Source organism: Halichoerus grypus, chromosome 8 (genome assembly GCF_964656455.1).
Source record: "Halichoerus grypus chromosome 8, mHalGry1.hap1.1, whole genome shotgun sequence".
NCBI classification, from domain to species: domain Eukaryota; kingdom Metazoa; phylum Chordata; class Mammalia; order Carnivora; family Phocidae; genus Halichoerus; species Halichoerus grypus.
Genome location: NC_135719.1, coordinates 47,989,590 through 47,998,023, shown reverse-complemented (window position 1 = coordinate 47,998,023; position 8,434 = coordinate 47,989,590).

Here is an 8,434-nt window from a genome sequence, read left to right as displayed (position 1 = left end):
TATGTAGAAGTTACAAATTACAGGGGAGATCATTAAGTAAAATATGTTCTATCCTCCTATCTTGAAAAATACACTTTCAGGGATGCCTGGGTGGCTCAGATGGTTAAGCGTCTGCCTTCGTCTCAGGTCGTGATCCCAGGGTCCTGGGATCGAGTCCCGCATCGGGCTCCCTGCTCAGCAGGGAGCCTGCTTCTCCCTCTGCCTCTCCCTCTCTCTCTCTCTCTGTCTCTTAAGAATAAATAAATAAAATCTTAAAAAAAAAAAAAAGAAAGAAAGAAAAATACACTTTCATAACAAGGTGGAAGTCCAAGTCGGGATTTAGATTTCTCAGATTCCTTGGAATGCCATAATGAAATATGGGGAGAGCTGATCCCTAGCTTTCCTTCCTCGTCTGCTCCCTCTTCTCTTCCCACCTCCAATTGCACCCCACATTTCAAAGTCCAGAGATACTTGGACATCTAGCCCACCAGCCAAACTCTGTCTATCCCTTCTTCAAATAGGTTCTTGGCCACCCCTTGAACCTAGGGGAGTCTATGCCTGGGTGCAGTGCACCACTCTGTTCTTAGGAGGATGGACAGGAGAGGCCCCTGCAGGCTCTGGAAGCAAGCTCTGCACTGTTTGGACATGGAATTCTGGAGTCCTGGGTGACTAGAGAATGGTCTAGAAAGTGGGAAGCACAGACCCTGTGCAGGCGTAACCCCTTGGCCCTGTGGATGCCTCACAGTGTGGGAAGGGGTGTGGCCAGACAAGGGGCAGAGTGGAGCCTCTGAAGCTCAGGGCTGGAGCAGGACTACTGAGTTTTGTGACAGTTTGGATATGGGTGGTGCTGGAAATAGAGGAATCAAGATGGTTGCAGTGGGGTGAAGGACTGGAATCAAGTGTTTCAGTTAAAATGTTTTGAGTTTGAGGGGCTCCTGGGTGGCTCAGTCAATTGAGTGTCCAACTCTTGATTTCAGCTCAGGTCCTGATCTCAGGGTCGTGAGATCCAGCCCTGTGTTGGGCTCCGTGCTCAGCGGGGAGTCTGCTCAAGATTCTCTCTCTCTCTCTCCCCCTGCTCCTCCCCGCCATGCTCTTTCTCTCTCAAAATTAATAAATAATTCTTAAAAAAAATGTTTTGAGTTTGAGATGTACATTGGTACATCCATGTAGAAATTCCAAGGAGGCAGCTGGCTGTGTCTGAAATGCAGGAGGAGAGGTCGGGACTAGCAGTAGCAAAATCTGGAGCTCATCAACATATATGGTAGAGGTCACCTAAGCCAAGAGTGCAGACAAGAAAGGGACTGCGTCTGTGGCACTATGAACTAACAAATGCTCACCAACAAAATCTGGAAATACTGAAAAACATAAAATAACAAATAAAATAGTCACATCTATACTTTTATCTCTTAAAAACAAACACCGTTAATATTTTGACATTATTCCCTTTGTCTTTCCTTTCTCAATCTCTCTGTCATACATGGTTATATTGTATTTTAATAATAAAATGGTGCTCATTCACATTACTCATATACTTTTTATAAATTTTTTTTAGTAATATTTTCAGAATACTTTCCCATGCCACGACTAGTACTATCTTAAAGAGAGGTTTTTTAAAAAAGATTTTATTTGTTTATTTATTTATTTATTTATTTATTTATTTATTTATTTGAGAGAGTAAGTGCGCAAGCAGACGGAGGGGCAGATGGAGAGGGAGAGGCAGAGAATCTCAAACAGACTTCCTGCTGAATGCTGAGCATGACGTGGAGCTCCGCGCAGGTCTTAATGCAGGATTTGTCGTGGGGCTTGACCTCAGGACCCTGAAATCATGACCCTGAGATCATGACCTGAGCTGAAACCAAGAGTTTGATGCTTAACTGAATGAGCCACCCAGGCAACCCATAGAGATTTTTAAACGAATGCAATGAATTTCGTCATGCCGATATATCGTAAAATCCTCTAGTTTTGCACATTAATTTTTAAGATAATATAATTTATTACTTTTTTAACAGAGAAATCCAAAGAAGGAAACCAAAAATTGTCCATAAGTTTCCCACCTGGGAAATATCTGTTGATATTTTTGAAGAAAATAAAGTAGTACATTTATACGGACAGAAAAATCAAACAATATAAAAAGGTACAAAATAAAAAGTGAAAGTTTTTCTTTCCATTAAGCAAGTCTTTCTATAGGCAATTACTATTGAGGCACCTGGCTGGCTTAGTTGGTAGAGCATGTGACTCTTGATTTTAAGGTTGTGAGTTCAACCCCCCACATTGGTTGTAGAGATTACTTAAAAATAGAATCTTTTTTATTTTATTTTATTTTATTTATTTATTTTTAAAGATTGTATTTATTTATTTGACAGAGAGAGACACAGTGAGAGAGGGAACACAAGCAGTGGGAGTGGAGAGGGAGAAGCAGGCTTCCCGCTGAGCAGGGAGCCCGATGTGGGGCTCAATCCCATGACCTGAGCCGAAGGCAGATGCTTAACGACTGAGCCACCCAGGCGCCCCTTAAAAATAAAATCTTAAAGAAAATATTAAATAGAAGGTAATTACTATTAACAAATTCTTATAGTTTCTTCTAAGAAAAAAAAATTGAATTCAATAAAAGAGAGCAAGCAAGTTGAGTATAAAAGAATAATTAATTTCTATCTACATCTTAGTATTATGAGTAAAGGTAAAACAAACGTCCCTTTGTACATAAATCTTTGTGTACATCTCTGTTTATTTTCCTGAAATAAATTTCCAAATTTAGATTGTAGACATTATGGACTTTACATGAAATTTCTTCTTCTTCTTCTTTCTTTTTAATAGTTATAAACTGAGTTTGAATGATATCTAGATTTGTCATTTTCTAAGTTGGGCCCCAAATTCACAGAACTTAAAAAGAGTGTGGATCTGTCCAAATATACTGAGCTTATGCCAAATATGTTTGACATCTCTTTTTTTTTTTAAGATTTTATTTATTTATTTGACAGAGAGAGGCACAGCGAGAGAGGGAACACAAGCAGGGGGAGTGGGAGAGGGAGAAGCAGGCTTCCCGCGGAGCAGGGAACCTGATGCGGGGCTTGATCCCAGGACCCTGGGATCATGACCCAAGCCGAAGGCAGACGCCTAACGACTGAGCCACCCAGGCGTCCCTGTTTTGACATCTCTTGACCCTGAAGGTATCAAAATCAGAGAAAAGGATATTAGAAAAGGAAAAATAATCATATGTTGTTATTTGTGGCATTACCAAGATCTTTAATGTGTTTATAATTGGAGATACTTGAAAATATCACAGCCAGGGGCCCTTGGGACTCTTGATCTCAGGGTTGTGGGTTCAAGCCTCACATTTGGTGTGGAGCCTACATAAAAGAAAGAAAGAAAGCAATAAAGAAAGGAAAAAGGAAAGAAAGAAGAAAGAAAGAAAGAAAGAAAGAAAGAAAGAAAGAAAGAAAGAAAAAACACCACAGCCAAACAAATTTACCTGATGACTATTAAACAAAGCTAATTTGGGGGCACCTGGCTGGCTCAGTGGGTAGAGCATGCACTCTTGATCTCAAGATCTTGAGTTCAAGCTCCACAATGGGCATAGAGCTTAGTTAAAAAACAACAACAACTAATTTTACCTATCTATTTAGCAAGATACCAAGACTTTTATTTTTTTTTATTTTTTAAAGATTTTATTTATTTATTTAATTGACAGGGAGAGAGAGAGAGAGAGAGAGAGACAGCATGAGAGGGAACACAAGCACGGGGAGTGGGAGAGGAAGAAGTAGGCTTCCTGCTGAGCAGGGAGCCCAATGCAGGGCTCGATCCCAGGACCCTGGGATCATGACCTGAGCCGAAGGCAGTCGCTTAACCAACTGAGCCACCCAGGCGCCCCAGATACCAAGACTTTTAAAAGATTGTTGAACTGGGGCGCCTGGGTGGCTCAGTTGGTTAAGCGACTGCCTTTGGCTCAGGTCATGATCCTGGAGTCCCTGGATCGAGTCCCGCATCGGGCTCCCTGCTCGGCAGGGAGTCTGCTTCTCCCTCTGACCCTCCCCCCTCTCATGTGCTCTCTCTCATTCTCTCTCTCTCAAATAAATAAATAAAATCTTTAAAAAATAAAAAATAAAAAAATAATAAAATAAAATAAAAGATTGTTGAACTGGAAATCAGGAGACATGTCTCTGGTCTACCCCTAACTAGCTACATGACCTTGAAGTATACCACTGAACCCTCAGGCTGTGTTCCCCATTTATAGAAGGGATAAAATGGACTGCTTGGACACCATGACTTTTATGGTCTAGCTAAAATTCTAAAAGGAATTCAGTATCCCATTCTCTATATGCAGAAGCCCCATATCAGATGCCAGTCTAGGATCTAGTTATAAAGATCTATTTATTCAGAGAAAGCACACACAGGAGCAAGGATAAACAGCCGTTTGGTTTAGTAGTAATTATAATGACATTACCATGCTATCATTATAACAGTAACAATACTTTATATTTTATGAGGCTGTATAATGAAAACAATCTGGCACAGTGCAGAGATTCTTTGCTCCTTGGGAAGAGGTACAACTGCAAAATACATTGATGTATCAATAACTATAGCTCAAAATCTCATAAAATATATATAAACCCAGGACTACAATGTCGTGCACAGTTCATTGTTGAAGATGAAACTCTTTTCAGGCAAATTCTCAGCTCTCTGCAAGCTGACCTGGCCTTTGAGCAAGAGTGTGAATTATAAAAAGATTGCCAGTCAGGTGTTAGGATGATTCTGCCTGTGGAAGCCCTGTATGCTCTTATCACAGCTCCCAGATCACTGTAGATCAAACGGTCACTCTCATTTTAAATTTCCTGCTTATTATCTTTGCAAAGCACTTGGCAGAAAAAGGTGATACAGGGGTTTTCTATTGAGTAGAAGAAAGCATGAAAAACAGAAAAAAAAAAAAAAAGTCCAATGATGACAAGCATTCAAATGAATGTCCTAGGAAAGAGATTTGTTTCATCTCAGACCAGATTTGAGAAAAAGAATATCCGGGATCCTGGATTGTGATTCCAAAGGAAGTCAATACTTCCTTTCCACAGCTGCCCTACATGTAGGAAGCTGGTATGTCCCGAGTATATCTTCTTTCACTGTGCTACCCAAGGGTGAAAAGCAAAGTAGCACATCTCTCGGATGCCAAGCCAGGGTGAGGTCCCTACCCCCACTCCCCTCCAAAAAAGGTGCCGGATCTGACATCCTGCCTGGTTGAAGCCACATCCTTAGAGAGCAATTACACTGCGTCATTCCTCACCTTGTTGAGGCCTCTTTTCCTTTAAATGAAGGGGAAGTGACCATTAAAAGTGGTTCCCAAAATAACGCAGTGGTTTCATTGCATTCGGAATGTCAGACATCCGGAATTGAGGAAGCGGATGTACCTCCTCTGGGGGGGGGGGGGTTGCGTTGCCCTTGGCACTGTGACCCTTCGCTCTGTTAGTAGGAACGGCTGCCAAACTCACAGGGAGCTTAAAAATCTAGACAATGGATCATATTTCTTAGCTATTTATTTAAACCATTTAAAAATTAGCCCCACCCTGAACAAATGAATTATAGGCAAACAAAGTTAATGTTAGTAAAATTAGCAGAATCAGAGTTCACTTAACGATGGAAGAGTAGAAAACTGTAGTATTAAAACGAGAAAAAAGTGGAAGGTTGAATTTTTTCATATAGAATAACTTTTATTTGCAATACCTTGGCATTTTTTTCTTTTTTTTTTTTTTAAAGAGAGAGAGCGTGGGGGAGGGGCAGAGGGAGAGAGGGAGCTTTTTTCTTTTTTTTTTTTTAAGATTTTATTTATTTATTTGACAGAGAGAGACACAGCGAGAGAGGGAACACAAGGGGGGGAGAGGGAAAAGGAGAAGCAGGCCTCCCGTAGAGCAGGGAGCCCGATGAGGGGCTCTATCCCAGGACCCTGGGATCATGACCTGAGCCGAAGGCAGATGCTTAATGACTGAGCCACCCAGGCGCCCCTCTTTCTTTTTTTAAAAAAGATTTATTTATATTAGGGGGAGAGAGAGAGCATGAGCATGTGAGCTGGGGTAGGAGTAGAGGGAGAGGAGAGGGAGAATCCCAAGCAGACTACCTACCCACTGAGCACAGAGCCCAACCCAGGGCTCCATCTCACAATGCTGAGATAAAATGACCTGAGTCAAAATCAAGAGTCCAACACTTAGCTGACTGAGCCACCCAGGTGCCCCAATACCTTGGCATTTTTTATTTTGAATCTCCCAACAGAATTTTTCATAAGAGAATAAAAGAGCTTAATTTGTAAGGAACAAATATGGACTTGCCTCTAAAATAAAGCTCATAAATTGATAAAGTTCATCGATCCTATAATATCAACCACATGTGAGTACGGCTAAGCTAAACACCAGACTCCGTAATGTAAACGGAAGTTATCATTCAGTAGTGTATCATGAATGGTTTTTAATTTCCTTTTTACATTTTTCCAGTTTTTTCCCTACATAATACACTGGGATTAGTTATATAATTTTTTAAAAACCCACAAAATCTGAAACAAGAAACACAAGATGCTCAGAAGATGTAGGATTTGTCGTGGGGCTTGACCTCAGGACCCTGATGAAAGGCCTTATTACTCTTTCGATCTAAAAAGCAAAGTAAAACAAAACACATTTTGGTCAGTCTGACCTATTTTCTGAGAAAAAAACGTTTGATCGTGATTTCTTTTTTTAATCCCAGCTTTATTGAGATGTAATTGACACCGTGACATTCTGTAAGTTTAAGGTGTACAACTGCTGATTTGATACATTTGTATATTGCGAAATGATTTACCACCAAGGCATTAGCTAACACCTTCATTCTGTCGCGTAATTACCATTTCTTTTTTGCTATGAGAATATTTAAGATTTACTGCCTTAGCAACGTTCAAGTATATAATACTTGAATTACTAGCTATAACTGCCATACTGTACATTACATCCCCAGAACTTGTTAATCTTGTAACTGATAGTTTGTATCCTTTGACCAATATCTCCCTATTTTCCCCTCATCCCAGTCTCTAGTAACCACCACTTTATTCTCTATTTCTTGGAGTTTGGCTTTTTTAGATTCCACCTAAGAGGTATCACATAGTATTTTTCTTTCTCTGTCTGACTTATCTCACTTAGCGTGATGCCCTCATGGTCCATCCTTGTTGTTGTAAATGTCAGGATGTCTTTTTTCTTGAGACTGAATAGTATTGCACTGTGTATATATACTACATCTTCTTTATGCATTCATCCATTGACAAACACTTAGGTTATTCCCATATCTTGGCTATTGTGAATAATACTGCAATGAACATGGGATCGCAGCTATCTCCTTGAAATCCTGATGTCAATTCTTTTTTTTTTTTAATTTTTTTTTTTTTAAGATTTTGTTTATTTGCGAGAGAGAGAATGAGAGACAGAGAGCATGAGAGGGAGGAGGGTCAGAGGGAGAAGCAGACTCCCTGCTGAGCAGGGAGCCTGATGTGGGACTCGATCCCGGGACTCCAGGATCATGACCTGAGCCGAAGGCAGTCACTTAACCAACTGAGCCACCCAGGCGCCTCTGATGTCAATTCTTTTGGATAAATACCCAGAAGTGGGATTGCTGGGTAATATTGATGAGGGAACAGAAGGCCCCTGAGGACAAAGCCAAAGCGGGCACCCTACACGCCCCCCCACCCCCGCCTTGGGATATATGTGACATTCCTCAGGCACTCCTGGCTGCTCTAAAGGAAAAACAAATGGTTAACTGATAGAGATCACAGTCCTGCAGGACAGGAGTCTCCCTCAGTTTACAAATGTCCTGGTGATTTACAAGGAAGAAGCTTTCTTATCAATGGCCTAACTTCCAGAGACCCGTAACTCAGTTTCCTGAAGCCCTAACATCACCCTCCCCTCCATAAAATTAAGGGAGGCTGAGGCAGAAGGAAATGTAAATAAAATTGAATTTCTTTTGAACCTGAAGCCCATTGACAAGGACATGTGATAGGAGGAATGTAACATTCCTCCAGGAAACTCCCAACTGTCTTCATGTTAGTGCCTCATTAGAGGGAAAAACAACCTTGGCTTGACAATAACCAGGCCTCCAGTATCCTGAGAGTCTTTAGCATATGACAGTCCTTCTGGTCACCCCCTTTGTCCTTACCTCCTCAACTCCTGAGTGTATAATCAGCCACCGCTCACAACCCCGGGGGCTGCAACTCTTTCTGCCCATGGGTCCTGTCCCTGTGCTTTAATAAACCACCATTTTGCACCAAAGATGTCTCAAGTATTTTTTCTTGGTTGTCGGCTCCAAACCTCACCCCACTGAACCTGACATATATTCTAAAAGTTCATCATAATGGTAGTTTTATTTTTATTTTTACTTACTTAATTAATTTATTTTTAAGGAAACTCTGTATTGTTTTTCATACTGGCTATATCAATTTGCATTCCCACCAACAGTATACAAG